Genomic DNA, 20,489 nt, shown 5'->3' with positions numbered 1-20,489 from the left:
TGCCGCTCAAGTTTTCATCTTTCGCGTGCACCGAACAAATCAGTGTGGAATCATTCGGTGTCCCTGGAGGCATCAAAGCGCGAGTTTGCGGCATAGCTAGAGTTGCTCTTCCCCAGCGTCGGTCGCCTGCTTTCTAAGGCCTATGCAGTCAAAGGTGTGTGATGGTTACCTCCAGTGGCCATCAAAACCAGGTCCTGACAAAAATCGCACCTCTGCATAGTTTATAAGGTTACCCTGGGGGCCCTTACACCACCTATTTTGTTGCAAAGTCCCTCTTCTCTCCCTACTGGCAAACTCTCTCCGTGGCGCGCCCACTCCGGAGGAACCCAGACTAGCTGTCCCTAAGGAAGGGGCTGCAGGAGGCTGGGGTGGGGCTACAAGGAGAGTGGAAGGGAAGTCGGCTCCGTCTTCCCAGGCGCTGTGCAACCTCGGCTACCAAGCGCAGCCGGAGGAACTTTCTGCTCCTGTGTGAATCCGGGGAGCCTCAACCTCCCCACCTAAACAGAGCAGCTCCTGGGATGAGCCCTGCTGAGCGCCTGGGGTGGCACTATGGAGCATCCAGCTGTGGGACAACGCCGCCCCCTGCCGGTGCCTACGAAGCTGTGTCCCCAAAGGAAAAAGCCAAGGGGCTCCAGCCTATGGGGGTTGGGCGAAGGAACCAAGGACAACCTCTTGCCTAGGCCTTTACAATCACCCAAGTCTTCGCTTCCATCCAACAACTTATGCACTCATCCATCTATTCAGCCAACCGCTCCAGAATTTTTTTTTTAAAGAGAGATGTTTTGATCACCTCTTATGGCAAGTACCAACCTAAATGCTGTATATGGAAGAATGACGAAGTTCACAGTCTAGTGAGCATGATAGACGTATACTTGACTATCGTTCTGTTGGAATTATGTCATCAAAGAAATATGTTCCAGCACCGGGAGGGGTCAGTTGACTAGGAGATCTGAGAACTGGGGGTAAAGTCCAAAAGAAAGGAGTCATCTGAGCTGGGTTGTGAAAGGACTTGCCTTCAAATGTTGAGGAAGAGGGAAAAGGGCTTAATGGACAAAGGGTAGAGCACGGGTATGGAAACTATGTATAACTTCACCACTGTAAGAAATGAGGTTGGCATTGCATTGGCGTCCTGTTTGTGGAGGTTCTAGGAATTAATTGAGCAATTCTAAGCCTTATGTGGCTTAGCTCTTTACTCACGATACCTCATTCACTCTTCAATTCAAGAAGGTATTACTTGTCATAGGGATTTGGAAACAGGAACGGAAGGAGTTAAGAGACTTTCCCAAGGCCCACAGTGAGTAGGTGGTGGGGCAAGACCTTCAACCAGACCTATTTGTGAATGATGTTTAGCCCTAAGATGCTTATGGCTGGAAGGGAAGTATAAATAGGAGAAAGGTTTTGTTTTGTTTTGTTTAAAAAGGAAAGGGCTAACAAATGATTTCTTCTAAAGACCAGTATGAGTTTTGCCACTTCTTAAGACGAAGTCAAAGGGAGAGATCATAGATACCCCCAAACCAAACTCACTGCCATCAAGTCAATGCTGACTCACAGCGACCCTGTATATTAGACAGAGGGCCCGGTGAATTTCTGAGACTGTAATTGTTTATGGGAGTAGAAAGCCCACTTGTCCATCGCAGTCCAATTCATAACCGTGGTGCCATCAGATCAACACGCACTAAAGAAATTTAAGGGTCTAGGCCACTGCCATTATTTAGGGAGAATGCTGGTGGAGTGGGAGAACTCTCATCTTCTACTCGACTCTGATTGTATTCCTGGTTAATGCACAACCAGCAGCTGTCATCCGTAGGAGGGAGTCCGCGTAACCCTGTGCTGTTGAATAGATTTGGGCAGAGCTTCCAGACTAAGAGAGGATGAAAACGACCACTGAAAAGCGTGTAGGTCACACCAGTCTCCAATTGATTGTGGGGATGGCTCAGCACCGGACAGTTCTTCATTTCGTTTTGCAAAGGATGAGGATGACTCAGTCGGACTCATGGGCTGCTAATAACAATAACAACAGCAGTTATTGTTTTATTGTTTTAAAAACAAATCTTGAACAAAAGAGCTAGTGAGCACCTCCGCTTCAGAGGGGTCCAGAGATTTGGTCCATGGAGCCTAAGAGAGTCTGCACATTTAAACAAGCTGCACGGATGATCCTGACACAAGGACTCCAACCATACATCCACTGAACGACTACCAGGGTAGCAGTGTTATTTATATAGGCAGGTAGAGGCTGTACTCCTGTAACTAACTGCCCTTCGGGATTTCCTAAGAGCAGAAGGCAGTGCCTAGAGGTAGAAGCAGCACTCAAGGTGAGCAAGTCTTCAGAGAGAGCCTGCTAGGCATCGGACTTAGCAACAGAACCTGATTCTTAGAAGCAAGCGTGCCGCTGTGTTTGCATTACAGGGCAAACTGGAGATCTGTTTATTAACCAGCTACTGCTAATAGAACTGCTAGCCAGCAGAATCAAAGTGCTTCATGTGAAAATTAAAATTTGCTGGGGAAAACAAATTATTTGTTTTTTTTAGGGAATGCTGCAGGTGAAACCCTCATGCTCCCTCCGGTAAATAACATGTTTATTCAGGGCCTACCAAGGCCAGAAGCAACCACACAACTTCTAGGTTAGTTGGGGATTAACAGTTCAATATCTTATTGCTTGTTGCATTGCTAGCAATCAATTCCTTAATTTTTATAGTTTATAACTAACCTCTGCACGCCCCCCTCACCATATTATTTCATCTTTATCTTGAGAATTTCTCTGACCAGTGTGGGACTCTATATTGGAAATGAAGAAAGGCTAGTTGACTCTACTTCAAGTTTATATAGTTATTCGTTTAGATAGTTTATAGGGAAAGTTAATCTTAGACTTGATGGCCCTCAATCATGGGACAGCAGCTATTTCTCTTCACCATTCTACTTCATCTTACACCTTTGAGACCATGTTTCAATAATCAGTGGCAACACAGTGGGACAACATACTCCAGCTACACAAAGGGCCATTGGTCTGAACTGCACAATCTCAGCCATGAGCACCTTGTGGAAGCATCTCTGCTCTATCGTTGAGCACCTTCTAAGTGCAGGTTACCAAGGTGGTCTTGCTAAGGGTTCTTACTTGAAATACACAGTCACCCAGTAATAACGCCATTGGCAGGTACAGATCTTTGAGCCTTGGGACATTGATAAGGAAGTTGCAATTATGGTTGCACCGGCCTACTTATTCAGCCTTAAAATCGAATCCAGTATCGATGGTCTTTCAGCAGAGGTCTTCATCAGAAAGAGTAGCCAGTTTTTGTGTGTGCTCTTATCGATGCTGGTTATGCCAGAAATTCTTCCTGTTTCGACATCTCAGCGCAATGCCTGCCGTTTCAATGTTGCAAGTCCCATGGACCAGTGTGTTTTTATTACCCCAAATAAAAGACGCATTCAGAAATTACATTCATTTGGCCAAATGTAAACCAGAGGTACACATATATTTTCAAAAACTACCAAGTATGAATAAGTAAACTGCTTTTCCCCAAAGTAATATTTGTTTTTGTTTTTTCCTCTGTAAGTCTGTGCTGGAAGAGTATTTGAATTCTGTGAAGTAAATGTTAGTGTTTGCTTGTAAAGCTTGTAGAATTTTGAGAAGGATACAGGGATGGAACATAATAAATTAGCCCTCTTTTAAAACAAATATATTTGGCTCCAAATAGCTATGTATCTTGTGAGATATAAGTTCATCTTCTTGGGCACACACAGTTCATTTGGATACATTTTTCAGTCCATTTTTCTTGTATCTAGTCATTGCATTTGTTGACCCCGGGTATCATTTATATAAGTTTTTAATATTCCAAAAAGATACTTAGACTAGTATAGCTAGTGCCATCTTCATGTTTAGGAGACACTACTACGGGATATGTTAACATATCCCGTAGTAGTGTCTCCTAAACAGTAAAGCAATCAAATTAACATTACTTTAGAAATTTGGGGACATTGAACAAAACGGGCATTGAAACGAAAGGTTCTTTTGAAACTACTCTGATGATGAACATTTTTTAAATATTCTTTAAAAAAATGTACAAACAAAACTCTTGGGAGATATATCTGAGTTACTGTGAAAATCCTGCTTCTATAAACTAAGTGCAGGGAAACTAACTGCAAATTCTCCACGTTGTGTAACAGTAATATATCTGATTTTATTTTAGTGATGCTATAGGATACAAGGGATTCGAATTCAATTTTCTAATGAGAGGAAAGTCTTCAAATATTAGTAAATTAGGAGCTGCAGTGACTTCGTGGTTACTCGCTGGGCTGCGAACTTCATGGTTGGCAGTTCGAAACCACCAGCAGCTCTGCAGAAAAAGGACTGGGCTTTCTACTCTGGTTCACAGTTACAGTCTTGCAAAGCCAGGGGATTTCATTGGGTCACCATTGCCTTGAGGGCAGAGAGTTTATGTAGTAATTGAGAAGGTTTAGCGCAGAAAATGAGCCATTTGTTGGAGCACAAGTTTCCAACATCCAACACACAAGCCACCACAATAGGAAAAAGTGATCGACAAGCAGTGTACTGGGCAAATCTGCCCAAAATTGGTCTCTTTACTGTTAAAACATCAAGACATCATTGAGGACGGAGGTGCACTTGATACAGCCACGGTAGTTGCTTCATATGCATTCGAATTCTGGAAGGAATGAGGAAGACCAAAGGAGAACTAACACCTTTCAGAAGTGCAGCCAGAATTCTCCTTTTAAGCAAGGAGGGTGAGACTTCTCTTGACACTCTGGGCTTGTCACCAGTGCCTGCAGAAGGACATCATGTGTGGCAAGCAGAGGGTCAGAGATCCAAAGAAAGACCTTGAACGAGATGGACTGATGTAGTGGTTGTGACCACGGTTCAAACACAGCACCAATTGTAAGGATGGTGTTGGACCAGAAAGCATTTCCTTTGTCGTACATAGGTCACTAGGAGAAGGAACTGCCAGAGTCAAATGTGGGACCCAGAGCATTCTGATGTTTGCATATGGGATAAACAACATACCTAAGGAGAGTGGTTGGATCCATACGATCTAGTATTTCTCGCTCTCTATTTCTTCCTCAGTAAAACCACGGACAACTCAATCCAAAATGCTACCATAAACACAGGCAGGAGGCTAGGGACGATAAGTACCAAATGGCCAGAGGGATTCTTTTAAGTAATTCAATATATAGCAGCAGCTCAATTACTTTAATTATAGTCACATTGTAATATCTTGTTTTATATTTTATAACTTTAGAGTAGGTAGTACATATGACTAAAATATAATTATGATATGAAGGAAATTTCCCTTTGCATATTGGATAGATCATTATTTTGAGTCACAGTTTGTTCATTAATCAAAGAAATTGAGTTGAAATGACTAATTCTTAATCCACTTTGTGCCTAAAGATAGAAAACATTAAAAAATTGGAAAACAAACTAATTATTCAGATGTGTTAACTACATGATATTAAACAGCCAGATGTCTGGGTGAACTTCTTGTTTTTAATAAAGTAAAATGGAGATTTCAGTTGTCTTCTAAAGTAATTAAAGACCATTTGGAGCAAAACATTTACACTGGAACTTGAATTATATATTTTGAGTGCCTGTACAGATCACGTTAGCCAGAGGCTTTACAAACCTCCATTGAAGACAGGCAAGTAAGCTCCAGCCTTCAATTTCCCTCAACTCCCAGTGACCCTCTGCAGGTGAATTGTGCTGCTGGGGTTTCAAACATGATAGGCGAGAGAAGTGACAGTATGTGTGCCCACAATGTGTTTACAGCACGCCTCACGTTTTCCCTAGATTATTTGTACTATCACACACTCGCTTCCTCATTTCCTGTTTGTTATTACAGATCTATGGCTGTTGAATCAATCTAGTGCTACCAACCACTATAATAGCCACCTTTTGTAAATCCTCTAAGCCTGATCACTATATTTCCCTAAAAAATCAATCAATCACCTGGCAAATAATCTGGATTAAGTAGCCTAAATCTATTCTTTGTGCATCTAGCGAAAATTCTCTTTACTCAGGAGGAATAACGTTTTCAGTTGAAATATGGTCAACTTTAAAATTTTAGTCAATATTCTCAATGCTATTATAAAGTGAAGTTTTCCATTTTTTTTACTATTTGATGACTCATTTTTTTTCTAAAGCTCCAGTGACATATAATTAATGGCATTTTATTGCATACTTTGCTTTCCCTCTTTATCTTTCAATATTTCTGGGAATACATCAGTGGCTTATGTTTCTATTCTGTTTTTTAATAAAGTGATGTCTTGGAGACTAATCAATTTTATATCTCATACGTGAAATGAAAAAATTAAAAATGCCATTTATTATGTGACTATTTATTCAAAGTCTATAGTTATACTCGTATATTCTGATGAAAACTTTAATACTTTTTTATATACCAAGGGGCTTCAAAATTTTGTGGCAAAATGGAACTGAAGATGTTGGAATTTTTCTATGAATTTTTTTAAGTCCCCTTAATTAGCACATTTACATGTAGGCCCAAACCAAACCCATTGGCATCAAATGGATGGCCACTCATAGCAGGTCAGCAGAGTAGAATTGTGCTGCAGGGGAGCCAAGGGCAAAATCATTCCAGTCACATACTGGTAGGTCTTTCTCCTGCCCAGTAGCTGGTGGGTTCACACTGAACCACCAATCCGACAGTTAATAGTTGGGAACTTAGCCAATGCACCCCAGGCATCCTTTAAATCTAGTTTCCCTGGAACCTAATGCTCTTAGTGGTCTTCCAGATAATGTGTAGTTTCTGTTTCTTCCTTCACTTTAGTCCCATTGCAATCTCTCCAACAGTAATAAGTCATATGATTGCATGATCCCAGGTTCGCCATCTGCCACTGTGTCTGGCTGTGTTGGCTTGCATTTTGCTATAGTACATAGTATATAGGTGTCTCACTGGCATTTCAAATACCAGAAGAGTTACCAAAGGTGGAAAATTTTCATTAGAACTTCCAGACTAAGGAAGACTAGAGAGAAAAGGCCTGGTGAGCTACTTCTGAAAATTAGCCAATGGCAGCACTATGGGTCACAACCAAAATTTTTCACGATAGAGCTGGTAGAGGAGGACCCTGGGCTGGAAGATATTCAGAAGCACTGTGGCAGCAACACTGGACTTGGTCATACCAGCAATCATGTACAGCACAGCATCCGGCAGCAAGTTGGTCTCTTGCATCTAAGATCACCATGGTCAGACGTGACTCGGTAGCACTCATCCACCTTAGCGGTGATCATTGTTAAGTTATAGCAGAAATGAAACTGGCATGATTTAATTCAATATTCATAAACCCATAGAGATAGCACCATGCTCGTCAACTTAAAAGTTTAATGATCAAAGACTTTTCCACAGAAAACTGAAAATACTGGCCATCAGTATTGGTTTTGGTAAATTAAAATGTAAGTTCCTCTTCTTGCAAAACCTATGGAAAAACAAATGCAAGTTTCACTGAGCTAATACGGGTATTCTGAAATGCAGGGACAGGCTCCCAGTTGTAAGTCTCTGGATATATGTCTCCCCTCTCCCATGGCCAAGGTACAATTGCCTTCATTTGAGGCTGATGTCATTTTGTATTTCATCCTTTTTTTTTTTAACTAATAAATGCCCACAATATATGTTGCTATATTTAATCGTACTAGTTAATTGAACTGTGATTTCAAGTGAAATCTCAGATAATATCATTGTAACCTATTAGTCCAGCATCTGTGTTAGATTACACTCTTTGAGTAGGTGAAATAATACAGTTTTTCTGACTTGGTCATCTCTTGTAGGCAGGGATCTGCTGTTTCTTGCCAGCTATTGATCTCTGTTTTTACTTCCTTGTCTGTTTGTTTTGTTTTAGTTTTCAGAATTGTTCTCACTGTCAGTAGATCATCCTTAAGATTTTGCAATTGTCAGTGGACTTTCAGTGGTTTCCTGTATTTCTTCTCTGTTACACTGTTCAAAAAAGAAAAAGAAGTGGGGGGAGGGAGGGAGGGAGGAAAAGCTGTTCTTACAGAATGCCTCCAATCCAGACTAAGAAAGAATTAGGCATTAACTCAACCCTAAGATCCAGAAGAACCAGTCCATTTTGTTTTTAATACATTGTCATTCAAAGGGACTGGCTGTAGGAAGAAACATGGTTTGTTCCAAAAGTCTAGACATGCCAGAGCCCAGCTGTTCATTTTCCTTCAACCTATGACGAGACTACCTCAATAAAGCCACACCTTCGTCATGACTTGGGAAAAACCAATAGTTGGCATGGAAACAACTGAGTGAATAATTTTGAAAGGAGATGATTCAATCATGAGGTTGGTGGTCGGCTGCAGGAACCAGGAGATGGATATTCTTCATCCTTGAAATAGATTCTTCTTAATATGTAACAATCTTAAAAAATAAACCAGACTTCTTGTGTTGTGGCCATAGTAGGTTCCCTCCCAGGTTGAGCCTGGGGGATGGGAAGTAAAATGGTGAAGCATCTTTGTTGAGGAATTATAGGGGGAGTAGATGGGAGGTCTTAGGAACACCCAACAGTACTTGTACATTGCTGCTGGAGCATCAAGGGGAAAAAAATCTGCCTGTGCTAGGCTGAGAACGAACACTTGCAAGACTGGGCCAGAAGATCAGGCTGAGATCGGAGACCGAACAGTCTTGGAAGAGCAAACCTAAACCAAGCCATTTGCTACAGAGTGGGTTCTGACTGTTATGACTCCTGATATATCAAAGTGCAACTGTATTCCACAGGGCTTGTATGACTCTGACATTTTGGAAGCAGGCAATTGGGTGAGTTTGAACTATGAACCTTTAAGTCAGTACCCCACACTTAGTAGTTTGCATGCCCATGAACTCCTATTGGACGAATAAACCCATCACTGTCTAGTTGATTCCAATTCACAGTGTCCGTAAGAGGACGGAGTAGACCTGCTGCACAGGGTCCCCAAGGCTTTAAATGTTTGAAGAAGCAGAGTGCTACATCTTGCTTCCATGGAGAGATTGCCCTTCCACGGGGCACAGCTTCTTCGGAGGGCTTCGTTGCTGTCAGCATGAATCCTGTGACCCAATAATGTGCTGCTCTCTCTCCACGTTGATGACCTCTTTACGGTCAAGCCTTTCTTGTACTTGGTTTGTCCTCGCAAAGGAGAGACATGGAAGATTTCAAAACTAATTTTGTTATGGGAAAATGAAAACTCATGAATTACAGTTAAGGTCCATAGCATAAAGTTACAGTTCCCAAGTCCAAGTCAACGATTTTAATGAAAAAATAGTCTAGTCCTGAAGGACTGTACAGTTTCATGGCTTTGCTTCCTGCTGTGAGATCCCCTCCCACGACCCCATCTTTCCCAGCTTGTTCTTGGGTCAAAGTTTGAAAGTGCTTTATTTTTTACCTTCATCCCTCCGGTGTGATCAGTATTCAAACAATGGATGAGATGAAAAAAATAACAAATAGCCAATGCACAGAGTGGGTCATATGACTGGTCACACTATGAGAACACGGCGTCCCTCGCTGACCCATGGCCCTACGGGGGACAACACTGGAGACACAGTGTTGGGATTGGCCCGGTCTGACCCCACCACACCAAGGCAAAACACTAAGGGTGTGCAGCAGAGCAGCTGGGGGAGCAGAGCAAGGAGCTCCTGAGGGAGTGCAAAGGATAGACTTTGGGGCCAGGGCAAGGCACCCCATTGGACTTGACTAGAGGACACTCCTAGAGGTCAACAAACAGACCTTGAACTATTTACACATTTTTGCTTTTTAAAATTTTTACTTTTGGGGGGAGGGAGGGGCATTGGATTTTTGTTGTTGTTGTCACTGTGTTTCCTTTTGTTGCTTTAGCTTCTTATGTCTTGTTTTTTTGAGCATACTGTTATCTCTGTAGGTCTATCTAGATAGGATAGGCTGGATGAACAGTCAGGAGGAGAAAATAATGGGACCGATGGTTCCAGGGGGACATGAGAGATGGGGAGGTGGGGGAGAGGGGGTGGTATTGACCAACGAAGGGCCAAGGGAACAAGAAGTGATCCAAAATTAGTGGCAAGGAGGATGTGAGAGGCCTGGTAGGGATTGATCAAGGGCAATGTAACCGAGAGAAATCACTGAGACCCAAAGGAAGGCTGAGCATGGTAGTGGGACAAAAAGAAAGCAAAAGGAAATAGAGGAAAGAACTAGGAAGCAAAGGGCATTTACAGAAGTCTAAATACAGGAAAATGTGTGTAAATATATTTATATATGATGATAGAGAAATATATCTATGTGTATATATTTATAGGTTTAGTATTAGGGCAGCAGATGGACATTGGGCCTCCACTCAAGTACTTACTCAATGCAAGAATACTTTGTTCTATTAAATTGGCATTCCAAGATGTACACCATCCCAACATGATCACTGAAAACAAATGTATGCGTAAGCAAATGTGGTGAAGAAAGCTGATGGTGCCTGGCTATCAAAAGATATATCATCTGGGGTCTTAAAGGCTTGAAAGTAAACAAGCAGCCATCTAGCTGAGAAGCAACAAAGCCCACATGGAAGAAGCACACCAGCCTGTGTGACCACAAGGTGCCAAAGGGGTCAGGTATCAGGCATCAAAGAACAAAAAATCATATCATTGTAAATGAGAGGGAGTGCAGATTGGGGACCCAAAGCACATCTGTACGTAATGGGACACCCCTTTACAGAAGGGTCACGGGGAGGAGACAAGACAGTCAGGATACAATGAAACATACAACTTTCCTCTAATTCTTAAACGTTTCATACCCCATCACACACACTATTATGATGCCAATTCTACCTTACAAATCCAGCTAGACCAGTGGATGTACACCGGTACAGATAGGAACTGGAAACACAGGGAATCAAGGACAGATGATCCTTTCAGGACCAGTGGTGAGAGTGGCGATACTGGAGGGTGGAGGGAAGGTGGGATAGAAAGGGGAAACTAATTATAAGACTTTACATATAACCTCCTCCCTGGGGGATGGACAACCAAAAATTGGATGAAGGGAGAGAGACATCAGACAGGGTAAGGCATGACAAAATAATAATACTTTATAAATTATCAAGTGTTCATGATGGAGGGGAGAGTGGGGAGAAAGTGGGGAAAATGAGGAGCTGATACCAAGGGCTTAAGTGGAGAGCACATGTTTTGACAATGATGAGGGCAACGAAAGTACAAATGTGCTAGACACAATGGCTATATGTATGGATTGTGATAAGAGTTGTATGAGCCCCCAATAAAATGTTTTAAAAAATAAAATAAAATCATTCATGGTAAATGAAAAAGAAAAAAAACGAAGAAAGAAAATGACTTAACATACAGTGGTTGACAAAAGCTTCTCTTAAGCTGCGAATGGAAGGTGAGCAGTGAGCAGTCATTCGGAGTGGGGAAAGGTGCTCCGGCGAGAGGGAATGACTTAGGCCCAGAAAGGCAAGCATCTGGTGCCCTGGAGGAACTGCATCGGGTTCTGTGAGGTGTGGGCATGCCGAGAAAGTGAGAGGTGGAGATCTTAGTGAGGAGTCTGGATTTTGTCCTAAGTACAGGGATCCATTGTAAACTTTAATCAGGAGAGTGACTTGCTTTGATCCACATTTGAGATCCTTCATGCTGCACTGTAGGATAGAAATTAAAAGAAGGCAAATAGAAGGAGATGGCCTCGTTAGGAGACCAAAGCACATATCTGGGCGAATGGTAATTGCTGCCTTAGACCCCTCTTGTTCAAACTGTGAGTCAAGCTCCCTTAGGGTCATACAACCAACTCAGGGATGCCAATTATCGGCACCAGTGACAGCAAATAATGCACAATAAAACTATCACAGGCCAACACCACTCATTATTTCACAGCATTCCATTTCATTTTTTTAATGCATGCACATACATACATACAAGTCCTGGATTATGCTTTGAAATGGATTTTCTGTTTTGCAAAATGATCAGACAAGCCTAGACTAATATGGTGGTGGTGGAGACTGAAAGAAGAGGGGAATTCAGCAACATACAGATGTGTTCAAGTACACAGGCATGGGAGACATTACCTAAGAAAAGTCAGAGAATGGAGACAGAGTTCTGAGATCAGTTTTATTGCTTTTCAAGTATTATGTTCATATACTCATACTCATCTTTATACCCAACAATTCTTTTATGAAGAGTCCTGGTAGTGTGTTTGGCTATCCCTGTGCTGTCAACCACAAAGTCAGTAGTTTGAACACATTCCGTGAGAGAAAGCTGAGGCCTTCTGCAACAGCCCGGGAAGACCGAGGGAGCATTTTGACTTTGGCCCTTAGGGTTTCTATGGGTTAGACTCCACTCGATGGGTTTGGTTTTGGCTCTAGTCTTAAAAGAGAGATTCCTGGTTGGTACAAATGAAAAGTCTCTCAACAACTAACCATAAAGCTGGTGGTTCAAACCCACCCAAAGCTTTCTCAAAAGAGAGGTGTGGTCAGCTACTTCTTTACAGAGCAGCAATAATGAGCACATACGGGGTTCATTATGAGTCAGACTCAACTCATTCGCAACCAACAGCAGCAACTTCCTTGCCCAAGATTATTTATTTAAATAATAGCCCAGTGGCTTTAATAAGACATGCGTTGAGTTACTAACCTCAACGTCACCAGTTCAAAACCACCAGTCAATCTATGGGAGTAAGATGGGGCTTTCTACTCTATTAAAGAGTCACAATTTCAGAAACTCACAGGGGCAGGTCTACGCTGTCCTATATAGTCGCTATGAGTCAGAATCAACAATATGGCCATGCAAGAATATAGAAAAGATTGACATCTTTTAGAGATGATCACTCTCTTGTTGCCTAGATTCCTAATGCGTCTCTCTATCCATATTATGAACTTGTATTTGGCACAAGTCTCTAACTAGATGAGAAAATGCAGTTATAGTAAATCAACACTAAAAATCATAAGCATGCCTTGGAGAGAAAGGGTACATGTCATAGGCAATTAGCAGATGCAGAAATCCTTTAATTATGAAGCATGCCCTTACCTGAGAAGCTTTATACTCAGCTGACAAGAAGCTGGGTCTAATAATAAGGCCTCTTCATTGTATACACATACATATGCACACACCCACAATCTATGAACATGTCAAGACCCATATGTTTAAATAACCCATGCAGATGGCTAGGTGGGACCAGCATCAGCTCTCTACTCCCTCCATCATTTGAGTTAAGCTAGTTTGCCATTTCATCATCTTTCTCTGTTTACCTGGGGTCCCTTTTATTCATTCTGATTGCATGGTCCTCTCCACTCCTCTGATTAGGTGCCAGTCTTGCTTTGGGGTGGGTGATGACAAAAGACTGAAGTTGTAGTTTAACAGTAGGCTCTTGAAAATCTCTGGACCTAAAGGAATGAGTCTCTCTAATCAGAAAATGATCTCTAGTGGGCACTACCCTGGTTGGTACTTGAGGTGGCTTCCCCACTGCTTCCCAAAGAAGACCACACAGAAATCTGCCTCTTTTTAAGAAGCCACCCAGAGAGCCACTCCTGACCCAGCTGACTGTGAAGCTGACTCTACTGCAAAGTTATCCTAGTGGTAGATGACCCATGGGATTTCAGCAAGCAAGGAGCTGAAGACAGGTGGTATCACCATCTTCAATCTGTTTCTTCGTTCTCAAGCCTCACTAGGTTGGAAGCATTCTGGAGAATTTCAGTTTGGTTTTTATTATTCACTGAGGAAGTCTGGTACATATAAAAGCTTCCTCTTAGCATAGATAAGCCTAACAGGCTAACAGTCCTTTGGGTAAGAAGGATTAATTATCAGGAAGCTGTTGATAGTTCATTGCTGACCTGTAAAAACCTAATAAGAATGAGGTCAGCTAAAATAATGGGTCTATTTAAAGTTTGGGTCATATAAGACGTCATTAAAGATCACAGTATTTCAGCAAAGAAAAGACTGCAGAGAGCACTCCTCTTAAAAGAAAAATAGCTTTTCTGCTGGAAGGCTTCCAAACCACACTGTTGCAAAACTAAACACTTCAGACCATTGCACGCTTAATGTTTAACTGTCTCTCTCCAGCTGTCATGAAAACAGGGATTCAAACCGGTTGACTCTGGGTTTGACCCTTTTGCTAAGAATTTGCTTTTCCATCCAGATATACTTAATCAGAATCTACATATTAATACATTATATCATCCAGGTACCTGTAAGGGTCACCCAGGGATCTTGTAAATTCTGATCCCCCCTTTATCCAGGACTGAAATACAAATTGTCAGCAGTGGGGTAGGAGACTGAATCAGTTCTAAGGCCCATTTAAAATCTCTTTCCTCCCTAAGTGGTGGTGGGTTTTTTTTGTTATTGTTGTTTGTTTTATTTTGGTTTTTTCCCCCCCTGAAATACAGGTGTTGCTTAGCTTTTAATCCCAATTATGTTCTTCGAGTTAGGTGAAAATATGTGCATTGCCCAGGGGTTGTCTTTTTTACACCCTACATTAGGTAGAGTGTCTTCCACCCTGCTCTGTGTGATTAGAAGAAGTAATAATCAGCATTTTACTAGAGTTGGGAAAAACAGTAAAGGGTAGGGCTGGCCCACGGCATGATTGTGAAATGCTTGATCTTTTCCAAGCCCTTGGCTTTCAACATGCCATTTAACTCTTTTTGTGCCCAAGTATTTAAAACCTCAGTCAGCCAGCTAACCGGAGCTCTGTGACCCTTCTACGTGTCTGTTCCTTCCTCCATTCAGAGCACTAGGCAGCATAATGCATATAGCCTGTTGCCTAATATATAGCAAATGAACATTGCTATATATGAAAGTTGTATGGTCATCTTCCTCCTCCTCCTAAGTCTCAGGCATTAAAGGATACTTAAAATGAATGAGGATGCAAAAGTTTGTAAGAACATTTTCTCTTAAAAATGTTCCCTTTGGAGACTTGAAAATGTTCAAAGGAATGTGTCGTCTCAGATAGAATATTTCAGGCCCCCGATGGAAGTGGAGAAGAGATGAACAGAGGGGTTAGTGGAAAGCTTCACTCCTTTGGAGGATTGACAGCTGTCTGTTCATTATACCGGGCTTGTTGAAAACAATGACAGCATGTGCTTGGCATAAAAGCCATAATGTGTCTAGAACCTGGCCACTGACACCAGAGCTAGAGGTTCCATGTCCCTGCACAGTTCCCAAACCATTCCTCGTACAGTCCCTTGAAGCCCGCAGATCTGCCATCTCCTACTCCCCTGGTGTTCACTGATTGGTCTGGTTAATTAGTGCGTTCTCAAATACCATAGCAGCATTGCAGATTTGAAATTTCAGAGATTAGAAATTTGTGCAATCAGAGGGTCTCTTTATAAGAGAATTGATGCAAAAAATAATAGATATATGTGCGACTATTTCATTAGAATAAGAAAATAGATTGCCACAAATTATCAATCTAAGAAAACTGACAAATACCACAAAGCAAACAGAAATCCATAAAAACAATCTCTCTGTTAATTAACTACTCCTATAAGTGTCTAGGGTGAACAAATAATTCAAGAAGCTAGACTATATGAAGAAGAATGGGATCAAAGTTTAAGACCCACTAACCACAGCGAATCATTGCTGAAACTGATGGTCATTTGAAGCACTTACCAATAAAAGTTGAAGACTACAATTTTCTATACCAATCACACCAGAACATGAAGAAAATGAAAATCCTCACAACCAGGCTGACAAGTAAGCAGAGGTATGTGGAGAAGAATTCGCATACACCTAAGATTTTATTCTACTTGGATCAGCTAGCAACATCCATAGAAGCAGCAGGCAAGACATCGAAGGGCATCGTTGCGTTGGAGAAATCTACTGCAAAGACTCCTGTAGATTTTTAACACGTAAATGTGTCACTCGGATATTTCAGGTGTATCTGATTCACTGGTGAAACTGGGATTGGTATCATCGTCCTCCATGAAGTTTCTCCTTTACCAAAATCCTCAATACTGGTTATTATTAATTTTAATCATACACAAATATGTGTACATTTCTTAAAAGTAATGTTTCTTAGATTATGGGAATGTAAATAGCACAGTTGTTCTGTAAAGTCTACAGTCAATTACAACTTTGCTAGTTACAATATTATTAGTAACTGAACCAAAGTCAGTTTAAATGTTTACTTCTTTATTTTCAAATTCTTCCTTCCTTCCACAAACAAGTTATGGATTAAAAAGCAAACAAACAAAAATCAAATTCATTGCCATCAAGTTGATTCTGACTCACAGCGACCCTAGAGGCCACAGTAGAACTGCGCCCCCTGTAGGTTTCTCACTGCAACACTTCAAAGGAGTAGAAAGCCTTGTCTTTTTACCCAGGAGCCTCCGGAGGTTTCAAATTGCTGATCCTGCATTTAGCTGCTGTGGTGATTACATAATTTCATCTTAACTTGATAAATAAGTGCCGGGGTGGAGCCTAGCCTGTCAATCAGGTCACAGCCTGATGATGCCTCCTTGTAGGCATGGCCTTCTCATGAGAATTCTGGGAACTTCCTCTTTTTCTTCTTGGAAGCAGGCCACACATTCTCTCTGCTTCACCCTTCCTGTTGACAAACCACATAGCGCCACACTGAGAGCCCTGGAGATGCTTCCACGGCCACTGGGTCCTCAAGACTTTGCACCCACTGGCCTGTGATTTTCCTGCATTTTGCATCATTGCATGTAGCTTCGTGAGTCTGAAGAGGTATCTATGGACTAGTATCAGACTGTGAACTTGATCTGGACTGGGCTGGGATGTCTTCTTAAGATACAATTACTCTTTGATCTAAAGCCTTCTCTTACACCAATGAGTGTCTCTGGATTGTTTATTGTTTATCCCTCCTATCTTATCTAAATAGACATGCAGAGACAATAATAATCACAAAAACAAGATAGAGCAAAACAATACAAGAAAACAAAACAAAACAACAACAAAAAACCAATGACAAAAAAAAATCCTATAAATACTTCAAGGTCTGTATGTTGACTTTTAAGAGTATTTTCTGGTTGAGTCAGATGGGGTGCCATGCCCTGGCCCCAAAATCTATTTTTGGTATACCCTGTGGATTTCATTGCTTTGCTCCCCTTGCTGCTTTGTTGCACACCCTTAGCGTTTCGCCCTGGTGTGGTGTGTTCAGATTGGGCACAATTCCCACACTGTGCCTCCAGTGTTGTTCCTTTAAGCCCTATGGATCAGTGAGGGATGCCATGTCTTGTGGTGGGACTGGCCCTATGGTCCTCTCTGTGTTGGCTGCTCTCAATAGGAATATCGTTCGGGGGTGGGGGGGGGTGGGGGGAGGCGTGGTGGGTCAGGATGTGTTCCACTCTCTCTCCTTCCCTCTTCTTTTGCCCCTGTGTGTTCTGATCAGACGTTTTCCTCTCCCTGAGCTGTAGCTTCAGTGCTACAGCTCTGAAGTGAATTAATCTGGGCACAGGGAGGCTGTCCACGTAGTTGGGATTGGGGCCGGCCCCTCAGACCTCTCTACTGGGAGAAGTCCACCATTCTGTATCATGCTCCGGCTCCTGGTTCTCCTGCTGCATCCCTGCTGTTCTTCTGGTGGAGAAGCTGATTCCTGGATCGAAGAGGTTCATTGAACAAGTATCTCAGGGTCCAAAGCATTCACTCCATTTCTGGCTTTCTTTCTTGCTGGTTGGGAAATACTCCTTCCTATTTCTGAGATAGTTCATTTTATACCTAGCCGAATTACAATAATTTCGGACACAATCACTGAAGACAAAATGGGTGCAGGGGAAATGTGGTGAAAAAAGCTGATGGTGCCCGGCTATCAAAAGATATAGCTTCTGGGGGTCTTAAAGGCATGAAGATAAACAAACGGCCATCCAGCTGAGAAGCAACAAAGTCCCCATGGGAAAATCACACCAGCCTTTGTAAGCATGAGGTGTCAATGGGATCAGGTATTAGGCATATAAGACAGACAACAACAAAAAATCATATCAATGTGAATTAAGGGGAGTGCAGAGTGGAGACTCAAAGCCCACCTGTAGACAATTGGAAATCCCCTTACAGAGGGTCACAAGAAAGAGACAAGCTAGTCAGGATGCAGTATACCACTGATAAAACATACAACTTGCCTCCAGTTCTTTAATACTTCCTCTACCACCACCCCCACCCCCACTATCATGACCCAAATTCTACCTTACAATTCTGGCTAGACCAGAGCAGGTAAATGGGTACAGATAAAAGCTGGAAACACAGGGAATCCAGGACAGACAACCCCCTCAGGACCAATATGGAGAATAACGATACTAGGAGGGTAAGGGGGAGAAAAGGGGAATGAATCACAATGATCGCATATTACCTTCTCCCAGGGGATGCACAACAGAAAAGTGGGTGAAGGGAGATACCAGTCAGTGTAAAGTAATAATTTAAACAAAAGCATCGAAAAATAATAATGATTTCTAAATTATCAAGGGTTAATGAGGAAAGGAGAGGGGGGAGGGAAACATGAGAAGCTTTATACCAGGGGCTCAAGTAGAAAGAAAATGTTTTGAGAATGATGATGGCAACATATGTACAAATGTGCTTGATACAATGGATAGGTGTATGGATTCTGATGAGTGTGCAAGCCCACAATAAAATGATTTTTTTAAAAGAAATAGACAAACAAAAAGAATGGTGGACTTCGCAGCCCAAAGAGCAGGTAAACCTGAGTGCCTGTGTTAGGCTGGGTTGACTAAAGGGACAAACCATAGACACCTACACATATGTGGAAGAGAGAGCTTTATATCAAAGAGTAATTGTATATTCAGAAAACACCCCAGCCCAGTCCAGATCAAGTCCATACATTTGTTAGTAGCCCATAAATTCATCTACAGACTCAAGCAGTACGTGCAATGATGCCCAAAGCAGGAAGATCACAGGCCAGTGGGTGAAAAATCTTGTGGAAGCATCTCAGCACTGGCATGGCTCTCTGTGTGGCTCCTCCAGCTCCAGAACTCCGGCTGCCATCAGCATGGCTCCAAGTGGCTTCCAACTGAAAGGTGAAGCAGAGAGAGTGTGTGTCCAGCCTCCCAGAAGAAAGACAGGAATTCCCAGAATCCTCAGGAGAAGGCCATGCCCACACAGAGGCATCTTTGGTTATGACCCGATTGACAGGTTAGACTCCACCCTTGCGCTCAAGTTGACAGCGTATTATGTGACTGCCCCAGTGCCTTCAGGCAAAAGTTTGGCTAGTGGAGTGGAATGCTTCCAGATATTAAAGTTGTTGAGCACTGAGCTTCAGCTGAGTGTCTCCTGGGTGACAATTATGGTGGTATGGCATGCCCTTTGGGCATGTATTGGCAACTCTCAAAGAGCATTGTCATATTGCAGGAGCAAGGCAGACACCAGCAGGGCATGTGGCTGAGAAGGCAGAGACCAGAGGAAGCCTGCTTGGGCGCATAGTTCAGAGGAGACGCTTTTTTTGGTCTGAATAATTGAATCTGTGTTTTTTTAACCTGTTAGTTTCCTTAATAAACCCAATAGTCATGAGAATTGTCAGGGATTCTGTTTGACCATTGCAATGATTTATACGACCAGTGGAAAAGTAGGGAGTGGGTGTGAGGGACAGGTATCAATGACAGCTCTGACTGGAGCACATTAGAAGGTTCAAAAAGTGAATTAGCATATGCTATAGACTTGAAATATATTAATACATGTACTCTAACCTATGAAAATTGTTTCATTGTTATAACTATGGAGTATTTTATAAAAATCATATTTTTTAAATACAATACAAAATGTTATAGACAGCAACTAAAAACAGTGACAACAGGGATTTCCCCCCATCTTTTTGGTTGTATGTTCTTGCCCTTTTGATGCCTTCCCTGACAGCAGAAAACTAGAGTGAATAAGGCTTTAATGGGTACTAAATCCTTGTGCTTAAAAGTTTGCACATATGATTATTTAGAGTACTTTCTGAAAATTGGCTGACTCTGAACATTTCAAAAGAAATTTTCTCCTATACTGCCCTCACCTCTACTACCGCACCACTTGTCTGTCAGTTGGTTACATTTTTGGTGGCTTATATGTTGCTATGATGCTGGAATCTATGCCACTAGTATGTCTAATGTCAGGGTCACTCATAGTGGGCAGATTTCAGTGAGCTTTCAGACTCAGAAAGACTAAGAAGAAGAGCCTAGTGTTCTACTTCTTACCAAAATAAACAATGCCGGACAACGTTTTATGAAAGCAGCAGAACCCTGTCTGATAGCGTCAGAGGATGAGCCCTCGGGTTCGAAGGTACTCAGTATGTGACTGGAGAGAGCTGCTTCCTCAAAGTCAAGACAACCTTGAGTAATATATCTACATATATACATGTCTATATTTCTACCTCTATGTATAGTTTTTACTTCCTAGTTATTTCCTCTATTTCCTTTTACCTTCCTTCTACCCCACTCTCATGCTCACCCTTCATTCACCTCTCAGTAATTCCTCTCGGCTAGGTTATGATTGATCAAACCCCACCAGGGACTCTATACCCTCCATGCCATCTCTTTTAGATCCCTGTTGTTTCTCTGTCCTTGACATTATTGGCTCACTCCCTTCCCCCTCCTC

This window comes from Echinops telfairi, unplaced genomic scaffold (assembly GCF_000313985.2).
Source record: "Echinops telfairi isolate 266 unplaced genomic scaffold, ASM31398v2 ScPeMD7_3533;HRSCAF=4204_0, whole genome shotgun sequence".
Classification (NCBI taxonomy): Eukaryota; Metazoa; Chordata; class Mammalia; order Afrosoricida; family Tenrecidae; genus Echinops; species Echinops telfairi.
This window is presented reverse-complemented; position numbering follows the sequence as displayed.